Source organism: Nicotiana attenuata, unplaced genomic scaffold (genome assembly GCF_001879085.1).
Source record: "Nicotiana attenuata strain UT unplaced genomic scaffold, NIATTr2, whole genome shotgun sequence".
In the NCBI taxonomy this organism is placed as follows: Eukaryota; Viridiplantae; Streptophyta; class Magnoliopsida; order Solanales; family Solanaceae; genus Nicotiana; species Nicotiana attenuata.
The window spans coordinates 228152-243542 of NW_017670930.1; positions in this window are offsets into that span (position 1 = coordinate 228152).

Here is a 15391-nt window from a genome sequence, read left to right on the forward strand (position 1 = left end):
GTTTCACCCAATTTTCCAAATTTTGATCCCAAATTCGAATTTTAATGACAGATTTAACTACAAAATGATGAAATATAACTAGAAAGGATCAAAGAAACGTTACCCAATAGTCTTCTCTTCAAAACCCTCTAAAAATCGCCCTTCCCCGAGCTCAATTTGATTTTTCTAACTTATGAAAACTAACCCTCGAAATTTCTATATCTGCTCAGTGATTTCCGCTTCTGCGGACAAGGAACCGCTTATGCGGAAAATCAGTCGCTTCTGCAACTTTCACTAAAGATCCAATATCCGCTTCTGCGGACCAATAACCGCTTATGCGGTTCCGCCTCTGCGGAATTTAAGCCGCTTCTGCGGTTCTGATGAAAATCTAAGATTCCGCTTCTGCGGTTCCTTTCTCGCAGATGCGAGTCCGCTTCTACGGGATTTCCTCCGCATCTGCGGAGCCTGAAAACTATGCCCAAACCCGCTTCTGCGGTGCTAAGGCCGCTTCTGCGGTTCCCAAGCCGCAGAAGCGAAAATACCAGAAGGGAAAAACCTCAGCTGCTGCAACACTTCTCAAATTTTACCGTTAACCACCAGAAATCATCCCGAGGCCCCCGGGGCCTCAACCAAAAGCACCAATAACACCTAATACCTCATTCAAACTTGTACCAATCCTTAAACCACCTAAAACAACGCCTGAAACTTGAATTAAACAAGGATTTGAGCCTAAGAACTTCCAATTTTATCAAAATACACTTTCGATCAAAAACCTAACCAAAACTCGTCCGAGTGACCTGAAATTTTGCACACACATCCCAAATGACATAACGGAGCTACTGCAACTTTCGGAATTCCAATCCGACCCTCGGATCGAAAACTCACTATCGGACCGGAAACTTCAAAAATTCAAACTTCGGCATTTCAAGCCTGAATGAGCTACGGACTTCCAAAATACATTCCGAACACGCTCCCAACCCCGAAATCGCCTAATGGAGCTAACGGAACCATCGGATTTCCATTCCGAGGTCGTCTTCACACGGTTCCGACTACGGACCATTTGTCAACACTTAAGCTCTCATTTAGGGACTAAGTGTCCCAAAACTCTCCGAAATTCAACACCGAACGTCCCGGCAAACCAAAATGGCAGAAATGAACTTAGAGGAAGCAATTAATAGGGGATCGGGGCGTTAATTCTTAAGACGACCGGCCGGGTCGTCACACTATTAGACCGTATTGCTTTGATAAATTTCAATTGTCATTTTATTTGTCAATACGATATACCCAACCTTCACCGATATTTGAGTAGTTAATTTGTTTGTTAATTTTCAATAAATAATTTTTTTGTTATTAACTAATTATGTCATGTGACCTTTATCTAGGCCACCACTTGTATTAATGTGATGCCTTTTTCTTTGGCTTTTAATAATATATAGATAGATTATTAGCATATTACTTGTTTAATATGTTTGTCTGCTATTTTTTTGTAATATAATAGAAGATATACATTTTATTACTCTTGAAAATATATATTTTTATTTTAAATTTTATTATATTTTTCTCAATAATATTGTTTGAATTTGAATGAATAGATATACTTTTATTTCAAAAAATAAAAAAGAAAATGATTTTAAAAAATGAAATAAAGAATTAACTAACCTAAACCAACTCTCTCCCATGTTTTAGTAGTTAATTTAGGTAGTTAATTTCTTTGTTAATTTTCAATAGATAATTTCTTTGTTATTAACTAATTATTCCATAGGGTTTTTTTCTAGGCTACCACTTGGCATAAGGAGAGCGCTTTATTCTCTCCTTTCAATAATATATAGAAGATATATAGAATATAGAATATTAGAAAGAAACTACTCCACAATTTGAATCAAAAGTTTTTTATTGCTTTATTTTTGTTTTTTTTATTTTAAAACAATTATAAACTCCAACTTGAAACTACTCCCTAATTTGAAATGGTAATTTTTTTAATTTCATCTTTTTATTTTAAAACTCCAACTTGAAACTACTCACTGATTTGAATGGGTAGTTTTTCTTCTTCTTTTTTCGTTTTTTTGTTATAGTTAATTTTATTTTTCTTTTTTTTTTGTTTTTTAATTTTAAAATAATTTTAACACTACAACTTGAAACTACTCCCACCCAATATGAATGTGTAGTTATTTTTTTATATATTTATATTTTCGGTTTTTTATTATAACTAATTATGAGATATCTATATTTATTAATTAAAATAAAGTAACCAATTAATATATATATATATATATATATATATATGAGGCCCCCTGCGAATCCGTAAATCTGAGGAGCATGCCGAGAATTTGACTCCACGAGAAATTGAACAAAAGGCTGCTGAATTAGCCTATTTCTTGCGTGTACCAATTGAAGTATTTTGAGAAATTGAGATATCAGTATCNTTTTTATATATTTATATTTTCAATTTTTTTTATCATAACTAATTATGAGATATCTGTATTTATTAATTAAAATAAAGTAACCAATACATATATATATATATATATATATATATATATATGGTAGTTTTTTATTTTTTATTATTTTTGTTTTTATAGATATTTAAATTCAAATATAATAACTAATAACTAATTATTAACTAAAAAACTAATTATGCCATGTGGCTTTTTTTTTATGCTGCCACTTGGCTTAAGGAGAGGGCTTTATCCTCTCCTTTTAATAATATATAGATATAGATATGCCTTCCATGCTTAATTGCTACATGTTAATCCGCGTTTCCTTCTGTTAATAATGTTAGACCTTTCATATTTTCATGATTTGCTGCTACTTGCCTTAACTAATTTACTTGCACCTTCTAATTGTCATTTATCGGACTTGACTTACTGTGTAGTATTACCTATATGAATTCTCGTGTTGTACCAGGTTTTCTTTTTGGTTCAGTTTGGTATTTAATGATCGTAAAGGTTCTCGTGATTTGAATTATTGATTTGACTGTGCACATTGAGTATTTGGTACTGATATGGTGGGATCAGGTTGCACGCCGCAACATGTGAAATAAGGGTCGATTGATATGGTAGAATAAGGGTGGATTGATACGGTGAAATAAAGGTAAATTATAATACTGATATTGTTATATGATGGGATCGGGTTGCGCGCTGCAACATACATATATATATACGGGCCCAACATTGCAATTTTATTAAAATTATTATTTGTTGGTGGTTAGTTAATTAACTTTTGAGGTTTAACAAGCTATATTTTTTTAAATTACTTTTGAATATAAAAATATTTAGTTTGAAATCGTCTTCAAATAGTATGAATAGATGAAAATTATTTTATTTTTATTTTCAAATTGCTTTAAGATAGTATGGGTAAATATGAAAATCTTGTAAATATCAATACTTCTTTTTGTTTTTGTATTATTTAAAAAGTAATTTTATTTTCTCTATGAAAACTTCTATTTGAATAAAACAAAATTAATAATTTTTCAAAATGAGAAAAAAATTGGAAATGAGCATTTTCACTGCACAAACAGCCTAATCAACACATGCATAGTGCATTTAAAGGAGAGTTTTGGCTAGAAGAATGTGGGGTCCACGTTATTATGCATTTAAAAAATACAAACATGGAATTTTCATGGAATGACATATATGCCCTTGGTCAACCATCTTTCCTTTTCTATATAATAGATAATAGATATATAATAGAAATAATGAATTATTGATTTGACTGTGCACATTGAGTATTTGGTACTGATATGGTGGGATCGGGTTGCACGGCGCAACATATGACATAAGGGTCGATTGATATGGCAGAATAAGGGTAGATTGATACGGTGAAATAAGGGTAAATTATGATACTAATATTGTTATATGATGGGATCGGGTTGCGCGCCGCAACATACATACATATATATACGGGCCCAACATTGCAATTTTATTAAAATTATTATTTGTTGGTGGTTAGTTAATTAACTTTTGAGGTTTAACAAGCTATATTTTTTGAAATTACTTTTGAATATAGAAATATTTAGTTTGAAATCGTCTTCAAATAGTATGGATAGATGAAAATCATTTTATTTTTATTTTCATTGCTTTAAGATAGTATGGGTAAATATGAAATTTTTGTAAATATCAATACTTCTTTTTGTTTTTGTATTATTTAAAAAGTAATTTTATTTTCTCTGTGAAAACTTCTATTTGAATAAAACAAAATTAATAATTTTTCAAAATGAGAATTTTTTTGGAAATGAGCATTTTCACTGCACAAACAGTCTAATCAACACATGCATAGTGCATTTAAAGGAGAGTTCTGGCTTGAGGTATGTAGGGTCCACGTTATTATCCATTTAAGAAGTGCAAACATGGAATTTTCATGAAATGACATATATGCCATTGGTCAACCATCTTTCCTTTTCTATATAATAGATAATAGATAATAGATATATAATAGAAATAATGAATTATTGATTTGACTGTGCACATTGAGTATTTGGTACCGATATGGTGGGATCGGGTTGCACGGCGCAACATGTGAAATAAGGTCGAGTGATATGGTAGAATAAGGGTGGATTGATACGGTGAAATAAGGGTAAATTATGATACTAATATTGTTATATGATGGGATCGGGTTGCGCGCCGCAACATACATACATATATATACGGTCCCAACATTGCAATTTTATTAAAATTATTATTTGTTGGCGGTAAGTTAATTAACTTTTGAGGTTTAACAAGCTATATTTTTTGAAATTACTTTTGAATATAAAAATATTTAGTTTGAAATCGTCTTCAAATAGTATGGATAGATGAAAATTATTTTTTTATTTTCAAATTGCTTTAAGATAGTATGGGTAAATATGAAAATCTTGTAAATATCAATACTTCTTTTTGTTTTTGTATTATTTAAAAAGTAATTTTATTTTCTCTATGAAAACTTCTATTTGAATAAAACAAAATTAATAATTTTTTAAAATGAGAAAAAAATTGGAAATGAGCATTTTCACTGCACAAATAGTCTAATCAACACATGCATAGTGCATTTAAAGGAGAGTTCTGGCTAGAGGAATGTGGGGTCCACGTTATTATGCATTTAAGAAATGCAAACATGGAATTTTCATGAAATGACATATATGCCCTTGGTCAACCATCTTTCCTTTTCTATATAATAATAAAATGCAACAACAACAACAACATACCCAGTAAAATCCCACTAGTGGGGTCTGGGGAGAGTAGAGTGTACGCAGACCTTACCCCTACCCGAAAAGGCAGAGAGGCTGTTTCCAGGAGACTCTCGGCTCAACAGGAAAGGCAATAATATCAGAAAAGAAATAAGCGAAAAGACATGTAACAATAAAAGATACCAGAAAGAAAATAACCACAACAAATAAGTGAAAGGACAGTAACACAAAACTACGCAAAAAACCAATGTGAATACAACAAAGACCGCTAACAAACCTAACGAAACTCTAACAGACTACCTGGTACAAAGAGGGAAGAACTCTCGACTACCCCCTAGCCTACCATCCAAATGCTCGATCTCCACATGTTCCTATCAAGAGCCATGTCCTCGGAAATCTGAAGTCGCGCCATGTCCTGCCTGATTACCTCGCCCCAAAATTCCTAAGCCGCCCTCTGCCTCTTCTCGTACCTGCCAAAGTCAACCGCTCACACCTTCTAACTGGTGCATCTAGGCTCCTCCTCTACACGTGTCCAAACCATCTAAGACGCGCTCCCGCATCTTATCGTCCACGGGAGCCACGCCCACCCTCTCCCGAATATCTTCATTCCGAATCTTATCCAGCCTAGTGTGCCCACACATCCATCTCAACATCCTCATTTCTGCTACTTTCATCTTCTGGATATGTGAATTCTTGACTGGCCAACACTCAGCTCCATACAACATGGCCGGTCTAACCACCGCTTTACAGAACTTACCTTTGAGTTTCGGTGGCACATTCTTGTCACACAGGACTCCAGACACTAACCTCCATTTCATCCACCCCACTCCTATACGGTGCGTAACATCCCTATCGATCTCCCCGTCTCCCTGGATAATTGACCCTAAGTACTTAAAACTTTCTCTCCTGAGTATGACCTGTGAGTCAAGCTTAACTTTTCTATATAATAGATAATATATATATATATATATATATATATATATATATATATATATATATATATATATATATATATATATATATATAAAGCATGAACCCTTAAAGTTAAAAGTTGAATAACTAAAATGCCCTTTTTATTTACCTAAATATTCTACTTCTAAAAATATTTAAGAATAACATATTAGTAATACCGTTTAGATAGGAAAGAACCGATTTGATTTAAGTGGCGTTTGTAAAAAGTTGTGTTTGTTCTTATTAGCAACTAATTAAGTTATCTTTTAAGAATAGTATCAACCGTTGGCTTTCTCAAAGTCTTGTTCAACAGATGCCTCGAAGGAAATAAACTTGCCTAAATGTTTGTCTCTTGCTGTCAAAGCATAGAAAAACAATGGAATTACTAGCTTTTTCCCCCTTTTTTTATGACAACTTTGCCAATTCGCCATTCTTGTCAAATCACTTTATCAGTTCTTCTATTCGCTTCTTACTATTTGCTTGAGTTTTTTTTGAAGAAACTATGAGCCCGTTTGGCCATGAAAACCTTTCCACTTTTTTTGAAATTTTTCTACTTTTTTTTCGAAATCAGTGTTTGGCCATGAAAATTTTCAATTTTAACTTGAAAATGAATTTTGGAGTTTTCCAGAATTTTAAAATCTCCAAAAGACTGTTTTCTAAAATATTCACTCAAATCACTCACATAAATTCAAAAACAACCCAAAATTATATTCATGTCCAAACATAACTCTAATTTTCAAATACCATTTTCATTTGAATTTTTTTTTAAACTTTTTTTCGGAATTTTATTCAATGGCGTGAGCAAATACTATGCTGAAGATTGCTTCCTTCAAACACCTTGCCTACATACATTCCTTCATACTTTCATTATATAAAACTTATTAGCATGATTTACTCAATTGAAGGGATGTAATCTTTCAAGTATTAGTTACTAACGTTTAGAATAGTTTCTAACTGTTCCCTTTTTTTATTCTGTTCTCATTTGTGGCAGTCTTTTCAAAACAGAGAAACTATTGGTTGGCTTTTAAAAATGAGAACAAAGCCTTGATGATCCGTATATGAAAAGATGATCGCGCATTATAGAGCCATATAGTTCTTTGGTGAAGGTAAGCATACAAAATTATATCCTCTTGCCACTGATTTGGGTCTGAAATAACTCATGTGCTTCTAGAGAGATGATACTGCATTAGATTATAATAATATTGTGTATATGTGTTCCTCTACATATATAATGTGAGACCTCCATATATAGAGGTGAATTTATTGTTTTTATCAAATATATAACATGGAACCTTATAAAAAACACTTCTCGTTGTCATTAGTTGCTGCAAACCTCTTTGTTCTTCGACATAATAAAGGTGCATCCTTTCCCTATCCTATGAACAACCCTTCTATACGTGACAATTAATAGGATTAAGGGTTATTCATATCATATGATATTGCATCTCATTATCAGTGTGGACGTTGCATTTTGCTAATCATAAAAGGTTATCATACATGACTCGAGAATGCACATCTTCTTTTATTTATTAACTAATTAATGTGGTCGGATGTTCTAATTCCTAAATGTTTTGCAAGGGCGATATATAAAGTATATGGTCAAACATTCCCAGTCGTTTTAGCAGAAGCTCTTCTCATTTAACGCGGTTAATAATATAGAGATGCCATGATTATCTCTATTACTTATTATAATACTATAGGACTTATGAACAACATAAAGGATACATAAGAAACATAACTTTTATTTGTTGAAAAACTTTTCAAGAATTAATAAAATTTCACATTAAGTTCAGAATTCTGTAACAATTGGTTGCTAAGAGGTTACCTTCTTTGAAATTTAAGCAATATATATTTTCCAGCATATATGTGTTAAAATACTAATGAACATAAAATATACTATAGAAATAAAAGAATGACCTATGCTATTTTGCTTTACCTTCATTAACTATGAAGTTCATAAAATGAAAAATCTTTTCCTGTCATCCAACTATATAGGTACTCCTTACTGATTTTAGTTAATTTTACTTCATACACCAACTAAACTCTTATTAATATTGACAACTAGAGTCTTGATGATGACCGAGCAATCCAAAAGGATAAAAGGAACATACACCAAGAATATCAGTCTATAAAAAAGTGCGCTTCATACATGATTTTTGCTTCATGAAATTTAAATAGTATTAAATTACACGTATCTCATTAAACTTTGATTTTTATTTTTGTTGGTTCAGATGATACCGAAAAGCATCTTTACCTCGACAAAATAAGTCACCAGATATAACGATCCACATTGAAGTTGAACATTTCAGATAAACTTCTACTTTATTCATCATGTATAGTTATTATTTTGAAGCTTTATTTTAATAACAATGATATTATTTTAATGTTGTTGATGTTGTTACGATGAAATAAGGAAGGATTCTGTGTTGTACGGTGGGATTGGGTTGCGCGCCGCTACAAACTATGTATTTCTATTTCCTTGAGCTATGTTGGTTTTCATTTGAAACTCTAAGGATTGGTAATTTTGAATGTCACTAGCTTAATTCTTGAGGCTGTAGCTATTATTTTCAGTTAACTGTCTTTCTTTGTTCCGTATTTCCTTTTCTGCCTTCATTATATATTGCGTGCATGTCGTAGTGTAGGTGACCTGCCTTAGCCTCGTCACTACTTCTTCGAGGTTGTGCTCGGCACTTACAGAGTACATGGGGTCGGTTGTACTCATACTACACTCTGCACTTCTTGTGCAGATTTTGAAGTCGGTCCCAGCGGCGGTTATTAGAGCGCTCGAATTGGACAGCTGGTGGAGACTTGAGGTACAACTGTTTAGCGCCCGCAGCTCCTGGAGTCCCCTTCCCTTTTAATTTTTCTGTGTACTTTATTTTTAGATAGCTTTTATGTTATCTCAGACCCTTGTATATACTATTCTAGTAGCTCGTGCACTTGTAACACTGGGTCCAGGGTTGTATCAGACGATTGGCTGTTTTAGCTTTCGCAAAATTTTACTTTGTATTATTGTAGTTATTTCAGTTTTTTCTCATTAATTAATTTTAAACTGTTAAAGAATGGATAAACGTTCTAACGTTGGCTTGTATACCAAGTGAAATGCTAGGCGGCATTACGGTCCCCGACGGTGGGAATTTCGGGTCGTGACAACGACGAAGCAATTTAATAACGTAAGTTAATAACAGAATTGTAGGCATAAAGACAACAAGAAGGAACCAAAGAATGGGAACCCCAATTAATCAAATACGGACAAAACCTATAAGACAACAAAGAATAAAAGCAACAAGAACTATTCAACCAATAACTTTTTTCAACATGAGATGCACAACAAGAATGACAACCGAGGTACCGTCTCGTATTCACATTTCTCAATTTCAATCACAATCTTTTCCTATACCGCCGCGTGAGCCTTTCATTTAGATAGTTTTGAAAATATTTTTTCCAAAATAGCTACACGTATTTTAGCCCAACTTATATTGCCCCGTGGCTTCAAGTAATTTTCGTACTAGCAACACGCACATAAATCCCACCTTATGCCGCCGCATGCACATTAAACCCCTATTCTTATACCACCGCATGTGAATCAATATCACAACACTATAACAACTCGCACCACAAGTGCCCGTATACCACAACTTTTCAAAAATCAATAATATTAATGTTTCCATAACATATAGCCCATGGCTCTACCACAATGTGTACAAGAATAACAACAATGACAAATGAATGTGAATTGCTCAACAAGATAGATGTGATGACCCGATAGGTAATTTATAGTCTTAACCTTCATTTCAGTATTTTGAGACCTCGAATAGCTCCATTTAGCCTTCCTCAATTTGCGTGCGCATTTCTTTTCCTTTTTCTAGAAGGTTTTTTATGAGAAAATTGATAAAATATGAAATCGTGCCTTAAACTCATTTGAGATAACTTCGGTCAACGATTTGAGCAAACGGACCCAGATAAGTATTTTAACGGACTCTCTGGGTTTGTATCGTGATTTGGAACTTGGTCCTACACTCGGAATTGAATTCAGAAGTCCCTAGCTTGAATTAACACAATTTGTCGAAAACTAGAAATTTAATGGTTTAAAGAATTTCTAAGTTTGACCTTAAGTTAACTTATTTGCTACCGGGTTCGAATTTTGATTCCGAAACTTGATATGAGTTCATTGTAGTATTTGTAAGTTGTCTGCAAAATTTGGTGCAACACGGAGTTGATTTGACGTGATTCGGACGTCTGGTTGAAAAATTGCATGTTCTTAAGTTTTATTGAAACTTTTATTCATTTTTGTGTCCGATTTGTAGTTCTAGGTATTATTTTGGTGTTATGATCGTGCAAGCGAGTTTGTATGATGTTTTTGGACTTGTGTTTATGTTTGGTTTGGAGCTCCGAGGGCTCGAGTGAGTTTCGAATGCGTGGCGGAGTGTTGAAAGAGTTTGAACTTGCTGGTTCTGGTGCACAGGCCTCAGACCTTGCTATTGTGTGGTCTGTTTTGCATTTGCAATAATATAGGGCCTCTGTCAGGTTCGCATTTGTGAACAAATTCTTCGCAATTGAGAAGTGGGGCTGGGACAACAGGGATCGCAATTGCGATCAATTGGTCACTTTTGCAAAGCTCCAGTGTTCGCATTTGGGAACAAACTATCGCAATTGCGATGACAACAGAGATGTGGGATTCTTTGCATTTTTGAAGTATTTCTCACAATTGCGGGGTTCGCAGCAATTGCGACATCTGCGCCTGGACAAAAGAGGGGAAAACGGGAATTAGCTCATTTCTCTCAAACTCTCAACCCTAAACACCCTAGAGGCGATTTTCCCAAAAGATATTTCTTCCTAAATTCATTGGTAAGTGACTCTAATCTATTTCTTTTCAATTACCCTTTACATTTCATAAGTTTCAACATGAAATCTAGGATTTCATGGCATAAATTAGGGATTTGGATAGAATTAAAGATTTTTTGTAAAATTGGGATTTAGACCTCGAAATGAGGTCAGATTTCAAAACTAATTGCATAACTGGGCTCGGGGTGAATGGGTGATTGTGTTTTGGTCCGAATCTCGAGTTTGACCAAGCGGGCCCGGGGTTGACTTTTGTTGACTCTTTCCTAAATCATTAAAGATTGAATCTTTTTCACTCATGGATAGTTTCTAATGCTTATTTTTAATTGTTTGAATGATATTTTGTTAGATTTGATTGGTTTGGAGGTGGATTTTAGAGGAAAGGCATGGGTTGAGCTTTGATTTGATTGCGAGCGAGGCAAGTGTTGTGGTTAATCTTGACTTGAGGGATTATGACTTGTTTGCCTATTTTCTATGTGATTAACATATGGTTATAACGTATATGTGAGGCGACAAGCATTTATGCGTTGTTTTTGGGATATAGCATGCGGGTGGAACTTGTTTCCTTGTGATTTGTTGCCTTTTAATTATGATATCCATGCTTAGGTAAGATTATTTCTCCTATGATTATTGCTTAATTAGTAATGGTGGAGTACATTGGAAGTTGAGGTTTGGTATCTTGGCATCATATTTGACGTAAGGCACATTCTATGCGCTATTTATCTTCTGAATTTACATTATTTTTACTACATGGTAAGGGAGAGTATTAAAGCACGAATGGTGATACCATGCCATTGCATTATCTTGTTTATTATTTAATACATATAGGGAGGAAAATAAAGCACGAAGGGTAATATTGTGCCATCTATATCATTTATTCAATATTACATGGTGAAATTGAGAGTAGAAGCACGAAGGGTGATGCCATGCTATCTATATCAATTATTCATTGTTACATGGAAGAATCGAAAGTAAAAGCATGAAGGTGACGCCGTGCCATTTCATTTTACTTATGTCCTCATGTCATGCTAAGGATGAGAGTAAAAGCACGAAGGGTGATGCCGTGGCATCCTTATACCGCATGTTTATCCGTCATTATTTGTTGATGATTTATTTGGCTATCCTGTGATGTCATACCTGTTATAGCTATCATATCTCTTTCCCCTTTTGCATGTCCCCTCCCAATTGTACATTGTTAAATCTCTATTTTGTTGCTATTTTATACATATATACATTTTGTATAGGTTTAATTGCGTGGGTGTCCTGTCATAGCCTCGTCACTACCTCGGCGAGGTTAGGCTCGACACTTACGGAGTACATTGGGTCGGTTGTACTAATACTACACTTCTGTACTTTTTAAGCAGATTTTAGTATTGGTCACAACGGTACGTGAGGTGCGTCATCTTGGATTATCGCATACGGAAACTTGAGGTAGATCTGCTGGCGTCCGTAGACCTTGGAATCCACTTCCTCTTCCCTCTTTTACTGTTCATTTCATTCGAAACAATTGTATTTTCAGACTCTGTTTGTAGAACTTCTAGTAGCTCGTGTACTCATGACTCCGGATCTTTGGGAGTAGATGTTATTACATGACTTATGCTAGTGTTATATCAGATTGAGTTCCTATCTCTCATTATTTATCATCACCTTGTTTTAAACTTGTAAAATTTGGCTATTTAACTATCTTACGTCGGTTTGACTAGCAAGTGGATGTTAGGTGCCATCACGACCCCAGCTGCCACTTCTATGCGAAGATGAGGACTTAGTTGCGAACGCGATGCCTACCACTGCTAAACCTACGCGAACGCGGTCACTCACACGCGAATGCAAAGGATAAAAGTCTAACGAACCCATACGCCCTTCCCTCCTACGCGAATGCGACGTCCAGGATACGAACGCGAAGGCCACTGCCCCAATTCTCCGTGAACACGGAATATCCATCTCGAACACAAAGAAAAGACATCACCAGCCACCAAAACACTCTCAGCGATCGTGATAGACCTTTCGCGATTGTGATGAACACCAGAACACCAGAAGACGGTTGATCGAAAACAAGGAAAAATGGTCTGAAACCTACCCGAACACACCCGAGGCCCCCGAGACCCTGCCCAATCACAACAAACAATCCTAAAAAATAACACAGACCTACTTGAGGCCTCAGATAACATAAAATAATATATAAAACCATGAATCTCCCCTCAATCCAAGCTTAATGAACTAATCCAAAATTTTTGTTTACCTTGAAAATGGTAATTAAAATTAGATTTGATATTGTGATTCTAAAAATACGTGATTTATTTTTATGCTAGTTGTTAGGCAGTAGATTCCAAGTGTGAGACTAGAAAATAAGGTAAGGGCTTGAAGATGGTGTATCAAGCAAACCGAGTGGTTGAGAATCGGGGCCTCGAGCTGTCTTATACGGGGCCTCGAGGTCGAGCTAGGCGTTGGGCTCTGAACAGTCGATGAAGAACTAACAGTTCTAAGGGCCTTGATGAGGGCTCTTTAAGTAATAAATGAAGAACAATTAATGAAACACAATAAATGTAAGCAATAAATGTAAGTAATATGTTCAAAGGAGAATATGTCTTAGTTAGAGCAGAGAATGTTCTTGTTCTTGTATTCAATGTAGTGTGCTGTATGTTATCTTACAAAATAACAAGGATTCCCTTTTTATATGAGGGGAAATCCAACATGGTACCGATGTATTTATTACAAAGAACGTGGCTGATACAACCATTTAATGCCACAGTACGGGCTCGTACTAGCCTAATAGACTTGGTCAGCTTTAATCAAGTGCCTTGGGAACTTCCCGTTTTGCCATCATAACCACCGATTTATACTGCCTCGAGGTCGAACATTGAGAACCCTCGGGGTCGATCCTCGAGCCTTGCTTCGAGCCTTTGGAGACGTGCTTATGAAGCGTTATAAAATCAGACCCTCTAATTTTTACCGTATACATATAGTCCCCGCGTTTCTTAGGATGAAAATGATAAGAAACGGTCTTGAATTCTTGACTTTCTTGAACATATTGTGATGATGTCATGCTTGTGACATTAGTGTTCCAAGTGACTGAAAACATCCTATCAGTCCATCTACAAAAGCATTCATTACACTGCCGGTTCTTTCTCCCAAAAGCGGTGATATCGCCGCCGATCCGTTTCCCAAAAAGCATTGATTCCGCCTGTCGATACGTTTCCCAAAGGTATTGATTGCGCCGTCGGTTGCGCAACTGCCTTTCTATAAATGGGAGGTTTCTTGAACCTAAACTCCATCCAGTCATTTTTCAACAATCTTTAACCCTTTTCTCCTCTTCTTCCTCATCCAAACTCTATTTTCCATGGTTCAAGCCTGTGACCGTAAGGTCATACGGCAGTGGTTTTGCCAGTTATGCCATGGCTCTCTTTTAGAGCTCTTCCCTACTGAGTGGGATCGTACTAGTTTGTTGTTGTTGTTGGCCTGAAATAATGAGATAGGGGCTTTAACTTATTCCCGCATCAGAGGATACGTGGACCGTGAACTGCTAGTCATCTCTCTTAACTTCAACTTGGTGTGGCGCTTCACTCCCTTTGCTCTCCCTGGAGTGAGGTGGCTTTATCTACTAACTGTTGCATCCTACACCAGTGCAACATCTCAAGAAGTGGCTTCACAATAGTAGTGTTGACGAGACCCATATTAGCTAAATTTTTCACCAAGCCATAATTTTCCTGGCTTTAAAAGCTTTTTCTCTTTGATAGGCTAGCCTTCTTCCTCATATATTGCTGCTTCGGAGGAGATTTTCGAAGATTTTGCCCCGAAGATCGAAATGGTATCCCCGAGGAAATGGTTCTCATAGATGTCGCTCCCGAGGATGTACCTCTGAGAGTAGATTAGACTTCTAGCTGTTGTTTTTTGCTTCTTTGTTTCTATGTAAGGACTCCTCGTGGGCTTTTGTAATCGTCGTTTATTAATAAAAAAAATGTTTCCTCAATTTGTCTTTGACTTGTGCTGGATTTCCCTTTGCCTGCGTTTGTAAGAAATTCGAGCATGTGACTTTATTGATTGGTCCGAATACTGGACCCGGACGTGGGCGTTCCCTTGGTTTTTGATTGGTTAATACGTTATTTCCTGAAAACCCTTTGATATCACTCGGACTAAGTCCTGATTGACCTGATACAAACTTAGGCTGTCGAGACTTCCAACTTCGAATTGAGTGAGAGTGGGGCCTCGAATTTTAGACCACGACTTAGCCTTTTTTAGGCCCCGTTGGTAGTCCTTGAGAGATGAATTTGCTCGATCACCTAAACATAAAGATAGCCCTCAGGCCTTTCTAAATAGTCCCCTAGTGAGAGTTGACTTGAACCCGGGCGACCTCGAAAACATGCTTTGAACTTAAAATGAAGATAGCCCTAAGGCGTTTTAGATAGACCTTGAGTGAGGATACGCTCGAACTCGGATGGCCCCTGGGCTAAAGTAACCGGG